This window comes from Meleagris gallopavo, chromosome 7 (genome assembly GCF_000146605.3).
Source record: "Meleagris gallopavo isolate NT-WF06-2002-E0010 breed Aviagen turkey brand Nicholas breeding stock chromosome 7, Turkey_5.1, whole genome shotgun sequence".
Classification (NCBI taxonomy): Eukaryota; Metazoa; Chordata; class Aves; order Galliformes; family Phasianidae; genus Meleagris; species Meleagris gallopavo.
This window is the reverse complement of record NC_015017.2, coordinates 22,927,308-22,953,115: the sequence shown is the minus strand read 5'-3', so window position 1 is coordinate 22,953,115 and position 25,808 is coordinate 22,927,308. Positions and strand designations below refer to the sequence as shown.

At 41.2% G+C, this 25,808-nt stretch overlaps 1 long non-coding RNA gene across 3 annotated transcripts; it reads left to right on the top strand.

Annotated features, from left to right (window-relative positions):
* The first annotated feature begins 6 nt into the window (after window positions 1-6).
* On the top strand, window positions 7-25,808 carry LOC104911740. 3 transcript variants are annotated; one of them, XR_002116757.2, is made up of 8 exons: window positions 7-260; window positions 857-940; window positions 1,811-1,875; window positions 4,774-4,898; window positions 5,536-5,645; window positions 6,725-14,387; window positions 15,026-15,301; window positions 15,828-25,808. It is a non-coding gene; the product is annotated as an uncharacterized LOC104911740 (long non-coding RNA). The 3 variants fall into 3 exon arrangements; XR_002116756.2 differs by having other exon boundaries at window positions 6,725-14,701; XR_794145.3 differs by having other exon boundaries at window positions 6,725-15,301.

The window sequence follows — 25,808 nt, the reverse complement described above, 5'->3', positions numbered from 1 at the left end:
GCGGAACTGGGCTGAGGGAGCGGCCGGCAGAAGTTGGTGACAAAGATGCCGTGCCTCGCAGCCGGCGTGTTTCTTTGTGCGTTTAGCGGCGTGTCCCGACACCGTCCTCGCTCAGCGCGATCGGCCGGCTGTTCTGTCCTGTGTGCGTCGCTTAAAGAATTTATTCTATTGAGGAGGAAAAGCCTTCCTAATTTCGGCGGAGGTTTTCCGAACGTGGTGTTGAAATGGCAAGCGAAAAACAATTTATTTTTTGGTAATTGGTGAGTTTCTTAAAATTCCGGTTAGTGCAGCACAGATACGTGCTCTAAAGGGCACCTGATTCTTTCATCTGTCCGTGTAACCTCACCTGTCATCACCGCTTCCTCCACCCGCGCATATATGTATCTTTAAGGCTCAGTAACAAAAATGGTTTTTATTAAAAGCTTTCCAAAACAAAGGTTAAAGAGGACGGAGGAAGATGTAAAAGCCCAGCAGGCAATGCATTCCTCCCTCAGTGAGATGATCCAGACATCTGGGACCAACCCCTCATGCAGCACATTGAGCACCACGACCCCATGCTTCCCCCACTTGGTCCCTCCCAGGGCACCCTCAGACCATGTGAGCATTCCAGGGGCACGGCAGCACAGCCTTGCATTGCAGGAAAGATCCAATTAAAACCAGGCTAACCCAAAATAAAGCCTTATTCTGTGCTATGGTAATTATCTATGATGACTGTAAATTCTTTGTTTCCTGTGCACAGAGACGTGCTTTTAACCAGAAACTGTATTTGATGCTTTAGAACTAAAATAACTATTTTCTGGGTGGTTTGGTTTTTGTGGGTTTTTGTTGTTGTTGTCTGTTTTTTCTTTCACTCTAGGATGTGCAAACCAATCTTTAGGAAATTGAATGCATTCTGCTTTGTCATCCTGCTGCTGGCTTTACTGTTTTGAGTGGCTTTGCGGTGAGAAGTTTTGATAATCACGTTTTTGAAGTTTTATTTCTTTGCTGTGTTACTGGCCAAAGATCCACTGCAGCACGATGATCAGGCAGCACTTCAGGCAGTGGCTTCTCAGCTAGTTTAGCAGGAGGGCTGCAGAATGCCCTCCAGAGCGAGATGTTCTTCGGGAGAAGGGGCAGCTCCCTGCACTTGGACCGATCACACGGTACCTTCTTTCAGTGGGCTCCTGCAGCAATTTCTGTAATGTGCCAAACCGCTTTGCTGCAAAATAAATATTCAGAGATGGGGAGGGAGGAGGGGGAGAAGGGAGGAAAAAATGGGCTTCCCAGTGAGCTATTGATTTGAAATACGAAACACTTTATTGATACAAGAAAACCCAGCCATAAGGAAGCGGTTTGATATTGCACAAAATTTGAAAAAAATCATGTGCATCTGTTTAGCACAATATACTGCATAATGACAGCAATCTTCCCTGTTTGTATCTACTCATCTGATTATACAGTGTAACAATTCTTTTTGTTACACATTTATTTACTGAAGGATTTTTTTTAATGGGTAATAAATTAGTAAATCAAATATCATGTGCTTGGGAAAATATGTTAGCGGAGTCCCTGCGCAGAAGATAGCTGCAATTCATATTTTATGTGAGATGCAGTGCTCCTGACATAAACAGCCCTCACTATGAAGTTATGTGCTTCTCTTGTGGAGAAGACAAAAGAAGTTTTAAATCACTATTTAGGACTCTTTCATCTAGGCACGTATTATTTTGAAAAGCTTCGGTTTTTAACACTGCAATGCAGCACTGATGTAATGAAGAGCTTTGACTTACTTGAAGTATAACCCAGTGGCCTTCTTTTGATGCTTTTTCCATAGCTATTTCTGCTGCTGCTTCCTGTCCTTGACCCAATGATACATTGTGAACTTCTCCCCAGTCGATGGTAAATTCAAACTTGTTCCCTAAACAGAACAATATACTGTACTACTTCCAGCCAGATAATGAAATTCCAACAAGCACGTATTCTACACACCGTGTGTAAGTGGTATGCAGCACATGAGGCACTAAATTAAAAAAAAAAAATACCCCTCAAAAACACAGTTTCAACAAACCAGCAGAGCTAGGACGTTGAATCGCTTTCTGGCCGAGAATCTGTATCTGTATCTGAAAAGCAACCTGAAAGTGAAGCAATTGATTCTTGCTAATGTGTCCCTACCTATAGCCTGGATAAATATTTCAATGCATGCAGAAGTGGATATGCTGTAAATGCACGGCTGATTAATCTGAAGAGAAAAAGAGATCAGTGTCTCACTGAGGTTACAGAGCATGCAGGGAGTAAACTAAGTCCTTAGGCTGACACAAAGAGGTGGTTTGCTAAAAAGAGGGGTAGCAGGTTCTCAGCTTGTCTAGCAGAAGGGTCAAATCTGTTGCTCGAGCACACTTACGCAAGGTGCATAGCTTGCTCTAGCAAAAAGGAGAAGAGCAGACAGCTACCTCTTGTTTCAGAAAGCAGGCAGCATTCTCCCCAGCAGCTGTCGGAGTCAAGCACTGCAACTTTCATCAGATAGTGTGTGTTCCAGCTGTAACACCGTCTGTGCATTAACATGTGACAGCTCAGTGGTAATGGAAAGGCCTCTCTCATTTCTCTGCTTGTGGTAGTTAGAATAAAGACCACAAGTACTAAGCGCTACTGAGTAATTTGGTAGAAATTTCTTTAATGGGCAATGTTGTGTTTTCTTACGATTGTTAGCAGTAGGGCCCGATATCATGGTTCATAGTCAACACGGGGATCAGATCAGGAGATGCACTGCCAGGGAGCAGCACTACCCTCTCGGAAAGTTTTTGCCAATGCTGCCTTATGCCTCTTCACTCAATATGCTCCAAGCTACATTTGGACAAAAACCTCATAAATTAAGAAATACAGTTGACGGAGCCTCAGGGAAAGCAACAGATAAGGTGTAAGACCTACCTCTGGGGCATGATATTTTATCATGACTGACTGACACTTGGTAGAGCTCCAAGTACAACACACATTAGGGTCACTCGTGGTGCAAAACCTGTCTTTCTGAGGCTGAGGCTGCTAACGTGAGCTGGCAGCCCCAGCCGTGCTGGCCCCTCTGCTGTTTCATGTCATTATCAGGTTTGGGAATGAACTTTTTGCTTTTCATTCTTTCAGAAAATTCTCTTTTCAGGACATGCTGTAACCACAGTGCTCCTGCTTCTTGTTTCTAGGAGCCTTCAGTATCACTGTCCGAGTCACAACATTTATTCCTTGTTATCTGCAGCTGAATAATTAATACGTAGAGCCAGCACGTTTCAGCACGAGCATATGGGTTCTGAAAATCATACAGGTCCTGATTTTTTAAAAACATTATATAGGATCTTCTTCATTATAGTGATGGCTCAGTGGCTGAAGGCATGCTGTACACTAATTTCTCTCCACACGGAGTGAGAAAATCAGCTAGCTGATGAAATAGTGGTCAACGTCAATTTAGAGAGTTTATTAAGCATTCATTTCTTTTTTTTCTAACTAAAGACATTAGGACAGAATAGCCATGAAATTAATGGAAAAAAATTGTAATACTTTACTTATCTGTGTTTATTTTTGAAAAGCTTTGGATTTTAATTGTAGCTGATGTCCCTGTTTAATTCCCAGATGGTCAAGGTGCGAAGACCAATTAATTGAACCTCCACCATCATAGGGAGAAATTCTGAATGCGAGGCTCTTCTGAAATACTTACTTTCACAAATTAAATGTAGATTTTTGTGTATAAGCCTTTACTATGCCAACAAGGCAAGAACCAGTAAATTTTGTTCAAAAAGGATATTAACACAATATTCCAGAGTTAACTGAACTGAAATTTCTCTAGATGTGGAATAGTTCCTATTAAAAAATTGACAGGTCAAAGAAATGTGGTGAAAGACTTAAAAATTTAGAAGACCGTAACAGCCAGATGTAAATTTTCCATTGTTGTAGAAAACAAAAAGGGAGCTCTACGCCATTATTTGCTGTGTTGTAGAGGGTTGTTCTGTTAGTTGATACTTAATCCAGAAGTGCATTCAGCTATATACCGGTAGTGACCACAGAGTTATAAGCCATCAGAGCAGCAAAAGGTAGGAGAGAAATAAACTATTGACTGCAATTGCCCCTTTGAAAAAGAACAGGAATGTTGAGAGGGGAGGGAAGGAGTTTCCTTGTCTCTGGTGATTTATTATTCTCTGGGAACAGGTAAACCAACCCTGGCTCATGAAGATACTTTAGAATAGGAAATGTTTTGCCTTTGAAATGCACGAGATTACATGTCATTTCAAATAGTGTTCATGGCGAAGATACCCCTGGGACCACCTTACAAGAGCTTGATTTCTTGCCTGCAAATTAGTCAGTTCAAAACACTTCTCCTCTCATCTCTGCCTTCAGCTCTTAATACCACACACACTATTTGTAGAATGGAGGATAGGGATGAAAAGACCCTGAATACAAAAGTACAATAAAAAAAATAAAAATAGAGGACTATAAAGGCAAGAACACATCGCATTTCAGAGGACAAGGAAAAGAATGAAATTTTGTTGCATTTTTGGAGGCATTTCAATAACCCCTCCTTTTTCATTTGCAGCAGGGTCTCATTGAAACAGCAATGTTTTCCAAGTGGCAGACAGACAATAGCATCTAAATTATTTTTAAGAAAGCACTCATAGCGGAAGAGCACCCACTACTACTAAATCCATCTTAGAGGAGAAGGGTGGAGGAAAAGGAAAGGTCAACAAATGTATCACGTTCTTTGTGTAATGCTTAACTGACATTTTCCAACTCCCTTAGCTGGCTTTTATTTTATTTTTTTAGGAATCCTGGTAAAATGCTGCAAAGGATTTGAGGTTATCATCTGTCTCTCCCTAACTTCTGACATCTCTTTATAACAAGAAAGAGTCACAGCCAACTGTAACAGGAGGGCAACACAATGAATCCCGGTAAGACGGGGAAGGGGGGAGGTTCAACTTTGCTGCCCCTTTGCCCCTGTTCCTTCCTTGCAGAACAGAAGTGCCATCTGTTCGAAGCCCTAGCATGCATGTATCTTATTCCCATTCAGTAATAACTAACATAGGAAAAAGATTATCAAGTGATCTAAAGCACCAACAGCATGAGCAAGTCTTCCCCATCCAGCATATTTTGTTTGCATGTCCAAGATCTGCAGATAAAATGGATATGAGCAAGTGCCTTAATTGCCTGGAATTATTCTGCTCCCTGGTAGAGGAACTATAGTCAAGGTGTGGAACATGACCAAAGGATTTTTAGGTGCTGGGGTCAGAAAGAGAAAATCTAACGAGAGGAAGGATGTTTAGATACTCCAAACTGAATTCAGTAAACCAGTCTCTATTACTTGGTGTTGTAATATATCATCAAAATAATGCAAAATCAAGTGTACTGTATAAGGCTAGATAGCCAGTATTAAAGTATAATGCATCTTATGCTTCATAGTCAAATTTACTGTATTCTCTAACTTAAAGCCCAACATCAACCTCCTCACCCAACACCTTCTAATTCTGCAAATTCAGTTGGAGATCCAAACAAACAATGAAAATTTTTTTTCTTCCTAACTCCCTGCAGGTGCCAAAGCAGCTCAATTATGCCTGGTTTATTACTGATGAAGGTAATTGGGTGGAGTAGCAGACATCGGTGAAGGAAAAGCAGCTAGAATGCAATGTTTGCAAAGCAAGGTAATGATTAACCGCTATGTTCAGTGTCTCAGCTCTTTCACCATTTCAGTGGTATTTTCTCCTGATTTCTATACTCCATCATTTTATGTTTCTCATTTCTTCATCTTCTTATCTTTTTCTCCTTTCCTGATGCTGCCTACCCACCATGTTACTTAAAGTGCTTTCATCACCAGAACTTGTAGATGTTGTCAGATCCCAGCTTGCTCCCCAAGGACTAGGGGAGGACCTCAGGCATGGGAAAAGTATAGACTGTTACAGTGTAAATAAACTCAGAAAAATGGTGTAAGAAGACAAGAGTCAAGAAAATGGCTAGCAAGTAGCTTGTGTTTCAGACTAACTTTTTTTGTGCAAGTCATGCATTCCTCAAGATGTATCTGAAGTCTGGAGCTGATCTGTCTGGCAAACCTACTGATGTCTACACTGTCAAAATACATGAGACAACATTTCATTTCTCCAAATTTCCCTTCACTTCTTTGCCTTATTTTCTTTTTTTTCCTCCTACGCTGGGATGACATTTTTGAAGCATACTTTAAAGTACATAATTTGATCAAATAATCCAAGGGAACTCCCCATAGTCATCCATGATTTAACACTAGATCTATTGTAAAGAATGGCATGTCTGACAATGGAAATTGGTTTAACCCCAGTTAATTTCTACATAAAAAATGTAATGTGTTTTTCCCAAGTTGGAAACGGCTGTCAGAAATACACTAAATAAGACCAAGATGCAATCAGATGTGGTGCTGAGCATCCCAGTCTGAGCAGGAGCAGAAGGGCTCAGCACCTTCCTGAGGCAGCCCTCATGCATGTCCTCCTGTGCACTCTTGTAGGTGACTTGCAGGCGACCACAAGGAGAGTGGGCAGGCATTCACTGGTCAGATGATTTATGGCTTGGTATAGCTGTTATTTTGTGCTCTGAAAACAAAAAAGGGTAGTTATTGAATCTGAATTTTTGTCCTCCATTTCTCTTCTCCATTTGGGTTTTCACTTTCCAGCTCACAGCACATGCACTGGAAGCCAAGGCAGCTTTTTTCATTGGCTTAATATTTTTCTCCTTGTCCTGACTCACATCCTTGCAGGCTTTGAGCTCCCCTCCTCTGTAAACATTTGTCACTCCTTTCAAAGGGAAGATGGAAACTCTTGGTATGGATGCAAAACTCAGAAGAGGTCTGTGCCAAATAAGAGCAAGAACACAGCTGCACAAGACTCAGCACACTTCTCACAGACAAAATGCAATGAAGGAAAAGAAGGCACTTTAAGCTAAATCAGAGATCATTATAGAATACTTTTTCCATTCAGCTTGCACTAGAAGGAATATGTACATGCGGCGGCAGCACTTGGGGTATGAAGAGCTTCTTTGAAAGCAGAAGCAGTTGCCAGTGTTTGAGGTTTGGATGGTGAGTGAGAAAATCAGCTGTTCCTGCAGAGGTGCCCTCAGCAACAGCAGCTTCTGAGAAATCCTGCTTTTGTGTCCTCAATGAGAACACAGCCAGCTCTGTTTGCAGAAAGCATTTTGGACCAACATCTATTGCCTGAGGAGGTTTCCAGAGGCCAAGCAGAGGCAATCAGCTGTGTAAACATTTCAAGGTACAGCAAGGAGCCATAAACACAGAGCCATAAATGGAGCTTGTGCAGATCCTTGCTGTACTGGTCTGTGAAGGCATGCTGTTATCTTTCAAACAGTGGTGCACGGGGGTGTTAGGCAATGGTCGGGTCCTTCACCCTTGGCGTCTTACTGTGCTTGTTTTGCCTTCCAACTCCTCTTAACACCTCCAGTCTATTTCAGATACTAAACTCAAAGCCTTCCTGTTGGCAAAGGGGAACATACTGCATATAAGGACCTATTAATTTATTAGTTTAAGGTTTTCAACAGTCTAATAGTAAAAATTACCGAATTCATACAGGAAGATGTCATAAAATAGAGTTGAAATTGTTAGACAAAATTTCCCTGTTCTCTTGTGTTGTGCTTACTCCTCCAGTGTGCCTTTGAGTCTTAAGACTGACATTTTAGTATTTCTCAAAAGGAATGGGTGAGTATGGTGAGTCATCACCAGGATGAGTGTGATATTCAGGGGTCAGGGGGATGGCTTTTTTTCCTCTGTCTGGTGTATTCTTGAATTTTGTTTTATGTTTTCTTAACACTAGAAACTCACTGTGATTGAATGACTATGATCTGCATCCTCTGTGTTTGCACTCTTGTTTCCATGACTTACTGTAGAGCCATAGGCAATTTAATCCGCAAGAAAAAGCCACTTGTTTTTGTTATAAACTAAAGTTAAATTGAAACAAATTGAGTTGCATGTACCTCACAGCTACATGCAGCCAAAAGAATTTAAAATCTACTTAGGCCAAGACAGAATTGCTGAGGCCCATTACCATCATGTCAACATTAAACAGGGTTGGCCATGCTTTCCCACCAGGTGCTCAATCGCTGGTTCAAGCCCTGACTTAGCATTTCCGCTACAGAGAATCATAGAATCATAAAATGGCCTGGGTTGAAAAGGACTATAATGATCATCTCCTTTTTACCTCCCTGCTACGTGCAAGGTCACCAACCACTAGACCAGACTGCCCAGAGCCACATCCAGCTTGGCCCTGAATGCCTCCAGGGACAGGGAGGGACCATAGCGTAATCTGTGAGGCTATAGGATAATTAAAATAATACACTTCAATCTAAGATAGAAACTTCACACACACACTCAGAGGAATATTTGTGAGGTAGCCCAGAATTTCTGGAATTGGGTATGCATACCAACACAGCTAGATCCCACATATATATGATTATAGAGTGCTTAGAAACAGAAGTGCCATGATCATATATAGTTAACTTTCGAGCTAAGCAATCATGTGAAGACTGGAAACTAATATCTTCACATATGTATTGCGTATTTCAATATTTTTTTCTGGCACTCATCTGAAAGTCTCACTGGAATATTCCATTTTCTGTGATACTCTGTGTTCACAGGTGCATATTTTTATTACAAGAAACACTCGTTTTATATATCTCCAAAATTATGTGATCACCACCTTGGTACAAAAAGAACTTTTCCAGCAACTTGGTACGTGATTACATAGCTTACATATATGTAGCATTTCCAGCATGTGCTATGTTCAGGATGTTTTAAAAGATTTCCAATATAGCAGTACAAAAATTTATTTAAGAACTCTGATTTTTCCATCACAAAAATGTTTATACCTTGTTGAACCATCTTTGCTTTTATGTTCTTTAAATATATGCCCTTGTGCACCTCTGAGAAAAATTTGGCTCTGACTTCTCTATAGCTTCCCATGATGTATTTTTAGGCAGCAATAAATCCCTGCCATCCCCTTGGCCTTTTCAGGGCTGAGGAATTGCAGCTCCCTCAGCCTCTCCTGGCACGTTGCCTGCCGCAGTCTGCGCTGCTCTAGTGCCGTATGGCAGTGTCTGTCTTGTACTGCAGGAGATACCATAATTAAATTCGTAATTTTCATTTATGGCTTCTACTTTTGTTCATATACTTCTTGACAGTGGAATGCTTTTAACTTGTTCTGCAGCTGTACCCTCTTCTCAAATGTTATGCTGTGCCAGTTCGGTTGGATGTGCTCCTGTTTCAGCTTTAAGTTTCCCTTCTGCAAAGTCCAAATTTCTGCTTGCACTGCCTTTTCTACATTTTCTTCTCTTGCTGCTAACCAGCACATTATAGGCTAGGCAAGAGAAGAATTTAGGCTTTGTTTTCTTTAAATTTTAGAAAAGGTTGCTTTGCTGCCTGAATAGTTTTGCAAGAAGCTGGATCCCAAGGGTACGCTCATCACTGGCTTTAGACCAGACAAGTTTAGAAAGGAGAACATTTCCAAAGAAGATTTGAAGATTAGAGGAGCAGCAGAGCTCATCTGAGTTTGCACAAGTCTGGCAGCATTTGGCTCTGCAGAGTGCAGACATGGAGGGCGCCTGGTTTCCCCTGCAGTCAGTGAGAACAGAGGATAGTCATTGTGGCAGAAAGTATTCTCCCTTTTGCAGGATTTGACTCCTGAAGAACTCCACACTACAATGAAAAACTCTTCCTCACATCTCCCCAGTTCCAATTCAGGAGCTTGAAATGATTGTATTAGCATTAGAAATATTACAAAGAAATCAGTCTAAAAATCATTCTAGCAAAGGCAGTGGAGCTGCAATTGCAGGTGCCATGGAATTTAGTGTGAAAGATGGCATTTCCAAATTTGTTTCTGAAATATTTGAAAAGACTGTGTAAAGAGGGGAAGCAAGCAAACTAGCAGGCAGTGTTTTTTCCCTCTGTGGTTTTTGTGGACTAAGAATAGAGGGAACACGTAGCAAGCATCTTGCTATTAGATTTACCCATGACAAATAGTGCAGCTGCACATAGTGTGCAAGAACATCTGTAGACTCATGACACATGCAAAATCCCCCACACTAAGAACGTGACATTATACTGAAAACAATTCAGTTGTAAAAGCAATATAAATCCATTTTATGTAGACTTTCTCCACCTTCTCCTCCCCTTCTCTTTTGAATTATGTTAACTGAAGAATTCTGTCACTCCTACATGACATTAGTAAAAATCACAATGTAAAAGTGACTACACATTTCAAAGTTGTCCCTTTTTTCATTAGCAGTTGGAACGCAGGTATGCCTTTCCTGGAGGAAAAGAAAGTTTAAGAAAGAATAACCAGCAGCAGAAATGCATTAGATACCAGATCCTACTCCAAGTGGATCTTGACAGGGTTTGGCAGCTGCAATTTCACTCTTCAGAAATCAAGGGGTGATTTCCTGTGTCTCTTTGCAGTTGTTCAGTTCGAAGTGAGCAGTGGGATTGCTACAAGCCTTTACTTCGCTGATATAAATGCTTGCACAAAATGCAGCAATAGGGAACAATATGTGTAAAATGTGTGGGTTTCTAAGATAAAGGGAAATTCCTTAGCTGGGATTTTTTGAGTTCCCATAGCTTCTTCAAGAAATAATGCAGTTATTGTGGAATTCTTTAGAAGTTCATCTAAGCTCCACATTGGCCTAATGAATCATAGAATGGCTTAGGTTGGAAGGGACCTTAAGGATCATCTAGTTCCAAACCCCTCCTTCTCCAATACTTTCTTTGCAATCTTTAGACTTACTGAAGTAAAAAGTCTTAAAATGGCAACACAAAAACTAATTTTTGTTGCAAGTCTGAGGTTGTCTAAAGACTTTGTGATGGCAACGTCATGAGAAGGCAGACCTCCGCATGCTGTTAGTATCTGGATCATCATTAACTTGTTTCTTTGGAAACATCTCACAGTCAGAACAGTTCAAAATAACTATCTGAACCTCCAAGAACGTTTCCCCATTCTTTATGTAGATTGCAGAATGAGACTGAAACTGGATGGGTCATCCAGCTGGGTCATAATTTTCAGCTCTCTGCCCATTAAATTCCTGCAACCTAACTGCAAAACCATAACCCTTGAGAGCAATGTAATGATGTTATTGATAGCATATATTTTGAGCATACTGACTTTCTGTATTCTTTGGTCAAGTCCTTGGAATTCAGTTTCCTTTCCTAGGTGAAGAAAGCCTTGTTTTTCTATTTCAGAGAGATATAGAGCACAAATGAGAATGTTTTTTAAAGTACTCTGAAGATGGAAAAAGTGTGCAAGTACCACTGATGTGACCTGACAACATTTGTTTACTACTAAGGGTATATTTATCTCTTAATTAAATTAGATTTGATTCCTTATTCAATAACGCAGTGATTTCTAACATTCACTTCCTGGTTTGCACGTTCAGCAACTGTTCACACGAGATACATGATGATGTACATCACCATAGCAGGAAGGACCATCCTGCAATGCAGGAGTTGGGAAATGCCCTTTTTTTAACCTGTTTTATGTCCTCACCTTTCATGCAGAGAAATACACGTTCAGTGGTGAGTTGTGACTGCAAGTTGTGGCCTCTCCATGCTGGCAATGACTGCCTGTTTTCCACACTGTGCGCCTGAACGTCACTGCTGTAATCCTTCTTTTGTTGCTGCCCGTGCATTAGTTGGTCTCTGAGGTACACGACACAGCAGTTGCAAACAGCTCAATATAGTAATGGGCTCTGGCGAATAATGAAAGTAGCGATAAGGTTTTTAAAAAATTAGCACTCTAAGGAGCTGTGGGAAAATGTAGCAAAGCTGTTCTTATACGGTATGCAAAGCAGAGCACTTCAATTCCACTTTTGCAGCTTTTACTTTAAATAAATTGAAGAGTTTTATGATCATTTTAAAAGCCTCATTTTATTTTTCTCAAGGTGGAATAACTGTGAGTAAACACACTGTTTTCCCATAGACAAGCTATTTGAGAAATACAGGTAATAAAATAAACACCAGTCTAGAAAACAAACATAGTTGTTTTAGACCAGAAGGAGACAAAATCAGCATTAAGATTATTATTATTGTAGCTGATTTAATTCTCATTTGTTTATCTTCATTTCTGTCTCTGCTGCTGTGAGTCTTGTTTATTAGCTTCTCAGCCAGGAGACTATCCCGTAGGAAATTACTGTCAGCAGCCAGAAAGAGTATCAGCAATTCATCCTCATGCACTGTCAACTTAATTCTAAAGAAATTTAGCTGCTTTGTAAGTTCACGCTGAAGCAGTGAGTTTACAAATTGATAAATCAAACCATATTAATAAAGAAAATATGTACCTCTTTTTCAAATATTCTGCTTTCCTAAAACTTTGTTGTAAGCACAGTTTTTAGTAATCGCATGTTCAATTTCTAGAAAAAAAGAGAAAGAAATCAAATTATAAAGTGTATTCTGTACAAGGTTTAAAATAGAAAAGCTATCTAACTACTCCTTATTCAGCCCTAATAAATGCACATTGAACATCCAGAATGGTAGCATGGTATGGTACCTTTAAATGGTGCCTGCTTTTACTGGGCTATTTGATTTGCTTATTAGTCCCCACCTGTGGCTGAAGGCAATGTCCTGCAGCAGCAGACCCTGAGTCCTTGTGTCCTTCTGCTCGTCCTACCAGCATGTGATAGAGGAGGCCTCAGGCCAGGAGTAGAAATTTGTTTGCACTGATTCACGTACCGCAGAATGCGATGATTTCAGGCATGGGATTATGCTGGAATTGGTTGTAATTATAAAAGTCATTTGTGAATTCAAAAACTGAATGTAAGCTGATTTTGTGGTGTCCTCTTAAGTCTGCACAAGTATTGGATACCTGTCATGGGCATGCCAACATCCACTGATCTGCTGCATGTATCCACTGCTTACAACCAGGTTTAACGGACTCAGAAGACTTGCTCACTGGTGTTATTGTGCAAGCTGACAAATGACCTCTGGGAACACTGAGACACTTGCATTCTAGCTCTGCTGTAAGTCTAGAGCGATCTCCTGGGCTGTGGGGAGTTTCCCTGGGTTGATAATGGCAGGAATGAGGTGGGGCTGTGTGTCCCTCTGAGCAGAGTGCTGCATGCGGGATGCAGCCTGCTGAGCACAGACAACACAGTGCAGCCAGGCCCTCACATCGGGGCTGTGCCTGTGGCCTCTATCCGGTGCTCATCTAATGTCCTTGAGCTGGTATTTCCAAATGTTTCCAAACTGACCTGCCACATCCTGAGAAACAATGAAGCTGGTTAAGGTTCTTCAGGTCTAAAAGAAGTCCCAGTTAGACAACAAGTGAGAAGCTTTCTGTGGGCTGTCAGCAAAAGGTCTAGCAGTGTATAGAGCCGCAAGAGCACAACAGTCCATATGGGCATATCCTGTGTCTGTGGCTCAGCCCTCGGCCAAAACACACGGAACACATCGCCCAGGGCACAGCTTATTGCCACAGGCAGCGCGAGGCCTCAGCATGCATTCAGATTCAGAGCTGCAACCAGCAGTTACTGAATAGCAGCCACTTACCGAGTCTAGGCACACTATGAAAATCCTTGAATCAAATGTCCCCAAGGGAGTCAGAAATTAAAGATGCTCTTCCACTCCAGGCTGGGGCATCCACTAGATCAATACTCAGCATAAAGAGCTTTCTGCTTGTCAGTGCAGGGTGGGTCGGCAGTCAGGGGGGGCAATCCTGGTAACAAGCAAACCAACAGGCAGCATACCGAGTAACAGGAGAAAATGAAGGTGGCAATAAAGACCAGGAGGAAGGTACGGCAGTGAGGGGCCCTGTGATGCCTGAATTGGAAAGCGTTTTGCCTCTCAGCTTGAACTATTTAATTAAGGAATTTCACAGTAATTTTGACTAAGTTTAAAGAGCAATCATTTAAGTGCTCCGGCTCACTAAATACTCTTGCAGTCTAACTAAACAGCGAATGTGGAAACTGAAGGAATTCAATGACACTGCATTAACAGTCCCTGCTCTCTGCCTGTGCCGTGGGTCAGTGCTGCCCTGCAGTTGCCCACATGGGTGTACGTGCTGGGGGGACAGGGGATGTTCCAGGACCCTGGGACACAGATACAGGCCTGGGGGGCACAGGCTGCGGGAGATGTTTTCTGTCATTTCCTAGAGGGGGCAGGGAGGTAGGGCTGCTGGTTGCTGTAGGAGGGGCAAAAGGCACAGCTGAACTAGAAGGAGGGGAAAGGCTCAGGGATATAATGAGGAGGTGGGGGGAAATGACATGGGAATGAAAGGGTGAGTGAGCATGTGAGATAGCCACTCATCCTGGCCTTATTCTGTTCAAAGCAGTCCCTTGAAGGGTGGGTACAAGACTTGAACAGAGGGGATGGATGTCAAAATGTTTCCATAAAGAATATAGTGTAATAAATCAGAGAAAAGAGCAGAAAGGAGGTAAGGAGCAAACGGTAGGAGAATTATTTTTATTCTGAGTGAATGATTATGTCTCCTGGGTGATTACACATCAGGGAGGTGGTGTGTTGGGGACTATTCAGCTAGAGAGAAAGGAGTGTTCAAATTACAGTCATTGAACTATAGTGCATGCAAGGGTGTAAATAAGAAAGGATCAATTGGAGAACATCCAGCTGGATTCAGCACGGCTGGGGCACTGCAATCCTTGGGAATTAAGCCAAATATCATACAGGTGAAAGAGAGCTTTCACGGGAAGATACTTTGAATTCCTGCAAGTCAGTGAGATAGCCCACAAGGTAAGCAGCAAAGCCTATCAAAAATGACTGTGAATATGTTAACTTGCAAGTACTGGGTCAAATATAGGACTGACAGTTTCTTCTGCGTTATCTACCAAAACAGGGCAAGAAATATCTGCTGTAGTATGTATTCCTCTATAAATCATAGCAGTGTACGGCTGGAAAAAGACAAGGGATAAAATACCAGTGCTCTGTATTCATTTTTTTTACTTGATGAGCTTTAAGTAAGTTGTAGTAGGGCTGTTATAGTTTCTGGAGCATTAAGAAAACACGTTGTGCAACACCCGGAACTCAGAAAAAATAGTTGTCCTGTTTCCTTGGTAGCTTGACAGATGTTTTTACCTGCGCTTTTGGCTACCAACTCGACCTTTCCCCCTTTGGCTCAAAGAAGACTTTCAAATCTGAACTTTGATGCCCTGGAGCAGAGGTGTGGTCAGTATATGCCAGCAATGACAATATGTAAAGTCAGTGGTTATTTTGTGGTCTTAGTCCTGCTAGGCGCTGTCTTCAGTGTTCTGTTTAGCAGGCATTGTCTCATCCATCGTATGGGGAAAGGCTCTAGAGCTACTGATACTGGATTGCGACCTGAAGAAATAAAAGGTGGGTTTTAAATTCCTAGCGATATGTCTCAGTTTTCAAGCACTTATTTTTGTAATAATGAGCACATCAGTGGAAAAGCAATGTTTTTCTCACTTCACTCAAAAATCGGTGAAAAAAAACATGAGGATTCCTGCATGAAATCCAAAAGCTCTGGGTTATTTTATGTATCGGCTTAGCGTGCAGAGAGATGCAGAGTATGGAGGCACATGCCAATTCCCCACCTCCCTAGCCTGGCTTTCTGGTTGAAGTTAATGATTCATAAGATTCTGCACTGGTTTCACTGCTAGCCTTACATTTGCATAAGTAAAAGCTTATGCAGCTTCTATGGGGAGATTCTTAGTGGAATTGCAGTACAAAACATTGATATTATGTAATTATAGTAGTTCATAGCAACTTAAGTGAAATTGTTACTTTAAACTTGCTCTAAGTGGGTAGCAATGGAACTTTTGTATAACACACCTACAAAACAAATGAGTTAATCACAATATGTGTCATTTTTAATTTTTCTCTTTCATTTTTCTTTCAGTCATTCTATCTTTGTAATTAGCATGAGGACTATCCTGCAGTCAAAGCTAGCCACCTGGAAAGTTTCATCTTGTAATGTGCAGCTTTTTTTGTGAATTATGAATGTGCAAAAAAGAGACCTTTCTCCCTACACCCCCTCCCTTGCACACTTCAAATATGAATGAATAAATTTTATTCAGTCTCTCCCAAAAGGAAAAAATAAAAAAAAAACAAACCTAAACACATATTTCAGCTGATAACAAGCATGAGAAATTTCAGATGAAAAGAAATTTTTTTTAAAGAATATTATGAGCATGGGAGAACAGCAGGTTAAGAGGGAAGGCTCAGTGAAGCCTTAGCTGTAACAATTGCCAGCAAGCAAATACTATATCCAAGCACTAAATCTTGCTTTGTGCTGCCCTGGTGCACAGTAGTGGGAACAGAATAGAATAATAAAAGCCGGTCCCCTTATGCAAACAGCAGGGCATAGCTCTCAACAGAATACAAGGAGAAGGTGAGCCTGCCTACTGTTCTGGCTCGCTAACCATATTCCTGAGGTCTGTGGGTTAGTTGTCACCTCTAGCTCCAGTCAGTAAGTAAATGTACTTCAAACAATAGCAAGGGGCACATTTTGGGTCTTTCCTGAAGAATATTGTACCAATTCATTGCCTCCAAATATGCTGTTCTATTAAAGTATTTGAAGGAAGTTCATATAAGCAACATGGTGGTTTAACAGGTCAAAAAAGGGAGTGGAACAGCTGCGAGAAGTTTTCTGATTAACTGTGTGTTTAGAAAAATACAGGGCTGTGAGGAAGGTATTACATGCAAGCCCCCCTCCTTATCACTGTGCTTTTTGAGTGAAGCACCCACAGGCTGTGGCTCATGCCAATACCGCTTCAAAAGTGAGTTTTCAAAATAATTAAAAATTGCAATCAAATACATTCCGGCATTGTGTTTTCTCTTGCTCCTAATACTGCTTTGTTGATAAGCCCGTCTCATATTTTCTACCTAGAAAATGAGATTAAAGACACATTCACCTATTGTTAATAAAAATTGACTACTATGACTAAAGAATAATGAACACTTCAGCATTACCTTATGGATCCACATCTATTATAACATCAACTGAAGGGCTTTGCATGTGGCAAGCAGGACACCAAAAAAATTCTTCTATTCTGCCACGAGTTGCCTGTTGCAAGTTGAGTTTGGCAGCCAGGGACCAATATTGAGTTGTCAGCATCCTCTTGCATAGTGGAAAAAGTTGTTGCTTTCTTGTGCAGATGCGAGAGTTTCTGTGGGAAAACAGAACATAATCATGGTTCTGAGTGTCTCTGTGGATTGGCAATGTCTCTAATACATAGATCACTTGTGCAAATTCAGTCCCAGCTGGATGGGAAATTATTGAAAGTGGTTGTTGTTTGATTGATATAAATGAGTTGTCAGCTTGATTCAGTGCCTCCAGGGCAGATGTCCACAGTGTAATTGGCACCTGTCAGAAGCAAAGAATTCCTTGGTACAGAGTAACAACTACTCCTGCGACACCCCAAAACAGTGCTTGTGTGCCAGGACTCAGCAGGAAGGCAGGCGAACAGAGTTTCTACTTTGGGGCAGGATCTTTTATGCCATAAAGGCAGCAAAAAATTTGGTGCAAGGTTTTCCTGGGCTCTGGCTAGAGACCATTGTTCAGTTCCTCTGCTGTTTGGGCAACGCTTTCCTGAAGAATTAGAGGAAAGCACATACATTTGGATATTTGTTAACATTGTCATGGTACGAGTATATTCATAAAGAATTATTATAAGGAATTACTTATTGTAAGGAATGTTGTGAACAATTATGTTTTCTTACATCTTGAGCAATTCTCCTCATGACAACGACAGCCCCAGAACTAAGGAAATAGGAGAGTGTCTTCTCAGAAAAAAAAATATGGCAAAGAAACCACCGCTACTGGCGGTACTAACGTGTTTGCTAATGGTAAACAGCAACCTGTTGCTTACCAAAGACTGGAACAAAGCAGATTTTCTCCATGAGTTCACTCTCCCATTGCCGGACTGCTGAGCTGGCCACCTCCATGGGGCTGCTGCTCTGGGAGGCACCAGCTGAAGGGCTGTCCATTAAAATTCATTTTACCGTCTTCATCTAGTGAATGGCTCAACTTTCCTTCTCTCCTTTCATCTCTGTTTCCTCCTTTAGATTATTTTTCATTATGCCTCCCCCCAACATACACACACTTTCCCTTTCATCTCTATATGTATGCTATTCCAGCACTTGTCAGCCACAGCAGGAGGGACATGGTAGAACCAAACAATATGATCTGTTAGGTGGAAGAAAATATTATTATCAGCCGCCTTAGAACAATCATTTATCATCGCATTTTAAAGAGGTCTGCTATGTTATTTATTTTATTATTCTGTATTAGGTACATGATTTAATTTTACAGGCATTATTAATCACTAAAATACATTACACTTTCAGCCAGGATGTTAACATTTTAAATGCATTCATCTTGCTTCTTAAAACAGAAACAATGGGCCTTCTGCAGTGCCCTCCCTCCCCTTCAGTCAATAAATCCTTTCTATTGATTCAGGAAATAACTCTAAGCACTGTTTTATATTTTAAGTTCTACTAGCCACGCTCAGCCATGTAATTTTGCTTAATAACAAATGGATCTTCTATTTTTGCTGGTTACAACACGTTTGGTTATCAAACTCAGTTTGGAAGTACCCGGTAACAGAGCACACCGACCATGGCAGAGAGGCACTGCAAGAGAGTTCCTAAATGAATGTTACATTAAAATAAAGTATCTTTTAAAAGTATTTGTGCATGTGTACAAAAAGCAGCCTCATCAGGAGACAAATGATAAATGAAAAATCCATCAGTGCTACAGATTCCCTTGAGCCAGCTTGGATCAACAGACAAAATGGATTTTTGATAAATCATGGCTTTGCCATTGTTTATTCTCTCCTGGAATACCCATTGCAAATCTCAGAGAGATAATTAGAGAATTATCATATTGCTTAACTAAGTAGTTGTGTTATATTCTGCGTATCCCAACCCAGGGCAGTATCATTAGCATTGTTTAATTGTTGCAAATACGGTCATTCTATTTAATAAATTGTCTTCATTGTCAATATCTCTGATTGACTATTTCTCTTCTCATAATGTTGTTGGATAGGTTAGTTACCAGGTAATCTTACAGTTAATACATAACACAATGAGGCAAAATGTAAGAAAATGCAAAGGTCAAAAACATGTTTCTATTATGAAAAAAATGAATGATAATGACATAATTTTTTCAGCTCATCAGGTTCTTTGCTAAGTGCCTCTGTTATTGCCAGATCAGTAGTGTATAACAAAGGAGTGCTTTCTGTAGGCTGCTTCATTAGCCTGCCCTGTAGGACCTCACCTCAGACCTTTCACTAATCTGTTGGCCAGCTCAATAGCCTTGTTAGTTCTATTCACTTCTTCCTGGCAGCGGCTTTTCTCAGCTGTAGCTCTCAAAGGCAGTGGTTAAGGCAGCCAGAATTATGTCTAGTTCCTTCAAATAAAAACAGTGAGAAACAACTTGGGCATTGTAAGGACACATAAAAATATTTCTGCTGTCCCATTTTATATTTCTGGAAGTTAAATTATGCAGTGTAAGAAAGGTGTAAACATCAACTGCTCTTCGAGCTTTTGTCTAGGTCATGCTCCAAAGGCAGATTTGAGAAAAGCTCTGGAAAATCATGGCCGGTCCTCTAATGTCCCTTGCTTGTTCACAGCAGCATTAAAAGTGAAACTGCAAACTTGATCTTGTACCAATCAGTAAAATAGAAATGCCACCTTCTCCCACAGAATTTTGAAATGTAGCAAAATATATTTCTTACTACAGCTATATTTGCTGTATATAGGTGATCAAAAGCTCTCTGCAAAGATGTCTGTTTGGAAACTGAAGAGAATAGAAATTTTAAAGGTGATTGATAGATAAAACACTTGCAAATGCACAAGTCAGTGTCCTTTGCTGACTTTCAATTAGACTGGTTTCCAAGTGCAGTGAGCCTTACAAAAAGCAGCCTGAAATCCCCAAACCTAGGAGCAGGCAGCTCCGCACCCACTGCATTGTCGCACTGAGGCATGCATACAGTCCCACTGGGTTACAACCCACATTGTCCCCAGGGAGGAGCATGAGGGAGTGCAGCATGGGTGGCTGGGCAGGGACATACAGCGTGGGGCAGCTGTAAAGACCCCTGCACAGCGAATGTGTGGATATTTGTGGACGTCTGTAGAGAGAGCACGCAGCCAACAAAATGGATGGGAAATGGTGGCCTTCCTGAGCAGCAGGTGCCTGTGCTGCCTGACTGACCTCAGTGCTGTCCTGGGGACTCCCTGTGCTTTTCCCCAGAGTAATGCTGAGTGACCTCCTCAGAGTTCCCTGCCTTAGGGACAAGGAAGGAGCTAGGTATGGGGCAGATAGTTGTTTTGTTGAGGTGCTTTGGAAGAACACTGAATGGCAGAACAACCATTTCTAGGCAGCCCTAAGACAGCCTTTGCAGAAGGCTCAGCTTGTGCGGAGCAGGGAGGCAGGGCTTGGGCCCACCACAGGTATGATGCGTCATGTTTCAGCTGCAGCCTCAGCTGGCTGTGGAGGCTGCACCATTTACCTGAAATTGTTAAAAATGCTAGCGTGTGATAAATTACTCTGGCAAATACCTCTGCTTTGTACAATGAATCACACCAGAAAGACCTCAGACAGAGAAAGATATTATAAATAAATGAATTTTAAAGGTCTCAAAACTGACCAGTCTTCCGGGTGTTAAAGTTCAGGTCCTTGGGCCCACCAGAATCCCAGTTTCCCTTAAGATCTTTGTCTTCCACAGCAACACGCTCCCACAAAGCTTGCTGCTGTGTATTTACACTACCTATACACAAATGATGACAGACAAATGGACAACAAGAGAGATCAAGGGCCTGGCACTAAACCCAAGGGAATAGAGAGAGAAAGAAGGGTGAAAAAAGTGACTTGCTGCACCAAGTGAGGCTGTTGCAGCTCCTGGGCAGGCAGCAAAACCTACCTGGCGCTGCTTCAGCAGGTCCCAAGAAACCAGAAATGATTTCTCACTGTTTTGGCTCTACTGAGCCAGGCTGAAACACAGCACAGTGCCCTGCTCTCTGTTCACTGTTGAACAGCTTTTTGTCTTCTAAAAGGATAGAATAAAAATTAGTTATCTGGGGTGAAATATAAGTAGACAACCGAGACATAAAAACCAATATATATGTGGTTAAACAGGGAAAGAACAGTTTCAGTTCATACTGGGCAAAACTATGACCTGTGGGAACCGCTAGTGGCAGAGTGCAGCTGGACAGGAGCCATGTTGTGAGGCTGACAATGTCCGCTTCTCCGTAATTATTTCCAAGGCTTTATCATATGAAACAGTGCATGCCAGGAAACACGCTGCTCACTGCTGGGTACCACTCCTTCTCCCCATCTCCTTCTAGCTCATTTGCAATGTGAACACCTTGCCTCATTCCCCTCCTTTGGCATGGTGTTTGTGGTGGGCATGGGCCTGGGCAGGGGGGCTGTGCAGCTCTGCTCCCTGCCCAGGAGGGAGCCCAGAGCAATCGGGCCCAGAGTGGACTGCAACCTAATGGATGAGCCACGTTTGTGACTTTCCATAAATAATGTGCTAAATGGATAAAAAGATACCATTTTTCCTTCTTTCCCCTGAGTTACTGATAACAAGACAAGTTCCTTCCCTTACAGTTTGTGCATATAAATGTGATTAATGTGAAAAAAAATAAAATTAAAGTGCCAAAATTTCTTTCTCTCTCTCTCTTTTTCTAAAGCATTGCCCTTTTCAAAACAAGGGGAAATTCAGTATAGTTTCAGTGCCACAGTGATCAAACAGTGTCACATCACTATGGCAATTGCTGCCCAGGCCAGGAATACAGATCAGCTTTAATTGTGCAACGCCTTATTGCTGGTGCATGTCAATCAGAACCTATGAATTGAGAAAAATTTGCTCTGTTCATTCTGTTAAATGATGTATCCAATTAAACCTGTTAGAATTCATGATCTTCAGTCAAGGTTAAATGAAAGTAGTTACTCCTGTCAGCTAGGTGATTAAATGCTGCCTACATCAGGCACATTTATGTGCAAAATTAAAATTTTGGTATAAAGCATGAATCTTTATGCATGCCAGTTAATTATCTTGCGGTTCCTCCATTTATTAAATGCCCACTGCATTTCTTCTTAATCATCAGCTTCCTTTCAAAACTTATTTCATACTTTATACTATACCAAATTTCAATGTTTAAAATGAAAGCTGTTTCAATGAAAACTTCCTCTTTGCAAGGGCTTGGCTGTTGCTACAATACTGAAGATGGCCATTAACAGTTTTTGAGTCATTATACAGAAGGCTGATGTGTGTTGTTTTGTTTAATCCATAGAGCACGCAACAGGAACTCCTGAGCTGCTGCAGCCGGCCATCCCTTCCATCCCAGAGCTGCCAGGGTCTGGCTGCAGTCAGCCAACTTCAAGGCCCTGCAGGCAGTGGGGATCAGGACAGTGGCTGTCCTGTTGAGTACAGTGGCAGAAGGACCAGAAGACAGCAGGGCACAGGCACTAGGGCAAGCCCACAGGCACTGGAGCCACTGCAGCCCTGATGCCCACTCCCCTGCCAGCCTTCAGCCAGCACCTGTATTCCTTTAGGTTTGGCAAAGTGCTGCGTCCTGTTTGCCCTAGGCAGCTACCACATTGCAATATCACACTTTAATTAGAAGGAAAATAATATGTTGCATGCTTAAAATTAAATTCAGTTGCATATTTATATTTATAAGACACACTATGGGCAGGATTTAAATGCCATATGAATTGAGGAAGCAGAATATAGGTGTATTATAGTGATTTCTAGCTGAAACAGTTGCTGGAAATGCATACAAAGCAGAGCAGCACCAAATGCTAATTTAATACCCTAAGACAACGCTCCATGCTCATACAAGCACAATTTCAAATATTCTATGTGTGCATTTATCCCTTTTCATTATGAAAAGATATTAAGAACCGTAGTGACAAACACGCAACATAAAAAATATGTCATACCACTTCATGACTACTAATGAATAATATCATTTAAAACAGACTGGGAAATAAACTAGTATAACACGTTCTACTAAACTAGTACTATAAATATGCACAAGGTTGTTATTAAAGATAAATGCACACAGTAATTTTCTACTTGTAGGTTTTACAGGTATAATTTTGAATCATACAATATTTTTTAACACACATCACAGTGATGGGAGCCAACGGGAGCCTGACAGGCAGTGGCTCCCCAGGACCAATCTCTGATGTCTCCATCTCTCCTTGAGAACCCACATTAATTATCGTGGCCGCAGGAACCGTCAGGACGCGATGATGCTCAGGTCACAGCAGGCAGCCTCTGACCCTGCAGCAGTTCCACCCGTGGCATGGCGATCATGCTTGCAGAGCTCGCCAGATGCCCCGACCAGCAATGCATGACCCCCCCCAACTTCTAGGAGGTGGCTCATTTTCTCTGGCACATGCACCTTCTGCTGCAGACAACAGAGAAAAACAGGTATTGCTTTCCTTTACTGTTCAGCAACTATCAGCTCAGTCTCTCTAGATATCTCAGCAAAAGAGGAGTAAAGGAAACCTTCACAGTCACAGATAACAATTCCTCCAGGATCTGTCAGGAGTGCCGCAGCAGGAAGGCAGCTAACAGCGAGCCGCCTCGCAAGCTTTGAGATGTCTGCTGCCGAACTGCTTCAGCCCGTCGCTTGGACCATCCAGAACTTAGTGCCTATTTTCCTTTCTCCGTGTGTTTTTTCATTCTGGTACTCCAGACCCAGGCGTAAGTTGTTAACCCCAGGCCCAATGTGCCTTAATGTCACCCCATGAAGTGATACTGTCAGGACAATTTGTTTCTGCTCAAAACAATTTCCCTTTCTTAAAATTGTGACTGTTAGGTTAGCATCCCATTGAGATGAGAGGAGAAAAGAGCTGCAGCTTCTAAAATTTTAAGGTAGACAAGCTGCAATGATTTATCGTCAGCTTGCTGTTTTATATCCATAAGAGCAAAACATTTCTTCTTAGTGACGATTAAATTGTGCAGAAACTGACTGACATTGATAAGGCAAACACCACAGTCTGCTTAAACAGACTGAGAGCTGCAGATCAGGTGCTGCTTGACCAAAAGAATTTAAGTGTACACACATACACATGCATTTATTTGATTCCATAGGCAATTTTCTCTCACAGCACATATAAAGCAATGTATGAAGATAAAACAAAATTGGCATGGAATTACCTGTTTTTAGTAGATATATTTACAAAGAATTTGTGGTTTGGATTACAGTCATTTTCATGTAAAACTTACTTAGAAAGTAATTAAGCTTATTTTATCTATTAATTCATATTTTTTGTTTTGTATTCTGCTGCTAAAACAAAACTAAAAACTATGGAAGGATGGATTTTTTTTTTTGCTGGATATTAGAAATGAATAGAACAAGGGTTGTTAATGTTTGTCATTTTCCTTATCTGTACACATGAATATGTTATATGCTCATTTCCATTGCAAATGGAACATCAAAATGATCATTGCAAACTGAAACATACTGTACATTTCATTACTTCATTTCTTTGAAAATACTGACAAAAATAATCAATTGCTAGAATTCTTGTACTAAAGCTTTGCAACTCAATGAAAATTGAATGAATAATGGTGTCCATCCAGAATAAAGCTGGCATCATCCTCCAGAGGGTCACTGCTGTCCCCTTCTGTAACAAAGTCAGCCCATGGAGCCCTGAATCACAACAGGACAACTGTGCCAGGCACTGCACAACACAACTGTGCAAAGCTCTGCACAAACACATGGTCACTTTGCTTCTGGCACACCTTTCCTCCACTCTCCTCGCATTTAATGTAACAAAATGAAGGCAGAGAGGAGATGTGACTTATTATAATCACATCAGTGAGCAAATACTGAAAAGGAAAAAGAAGTATTTGAGATAAAGAACAAAATAGCTGCAAATATATTCAGACTGACAGTTAGGAGGTTTTTATCCATCTGAGCAGTGCAGTTTTGGAGCTGCATTTCTACAGCAGCTGTGGAGAGAAACCTCCGTAGAGCTAGGCAGAAACTCACACCATTTGGGAAAGGGAGCTGAGGCTTTAGCTTTCAATTACTCTGTGTTTGTTGTTCAGAGTACAACAATGTCTCATTCTTAATCATCTCTAGAGAGTTCCAAAATGTAGTAATGAATTAAAAAATGCAGTGAGAGATAGTGCCTAGCCCAAAGTGGGGCTTTTGTCATAGGAAACAGAACCAGAGGAAGAAAAAGATATAAAAGCGGGGATTAGCTCAGAGCCCAGAATGACATTTGAAGACACAGTTAAAAAAAAAACAATAAATCTCAATATGGAAGGAGGACTGGGGCTCTTGACAAAATGATGAGACTGTCAGCCAGAAAACAAAAACAATATGGAATAAATACGCAGGAATAAAAACATAGGGTGTAAAACGGGAAGGTAAACCACATCCTTCTGAGCTGAAAGGACCCATAATCATGTACACCTGGTCTTACTGCTAATGGGACAACAGGTCGTACCCGGAAAACCCTTACTTATGCAAGTAATCCTACTAAAATCAATTGTAACCCATGACTGTAATGACTGCTTCCTTGTCTCTGTTAGGGATTGCAAGGTCAGGTCCATTTTCTGTGCAATATTGGATGAATGCTAGAAAATCAATAGCTCTATTGAGACTTCTTCTTTTGGAGTAAAAATAAACCTGGATCATTTTAAGTTCAAATGTTCATTGTTCTTGGGTGTTTTTATAAATTCCTTCTGAAAGCAAAATGGCCAAAACAAAATGGAGTGAAATGCTCACCTTTTTGGTGTGTTTTACAGCTTGTTTCTATAACTAGCTTTGTAATGCTGTAAAGGTTAAAGGCAACTTCATCATTTCTTTGTATTTGTTCTCCATCAGTTAAAATTGACATAAACTG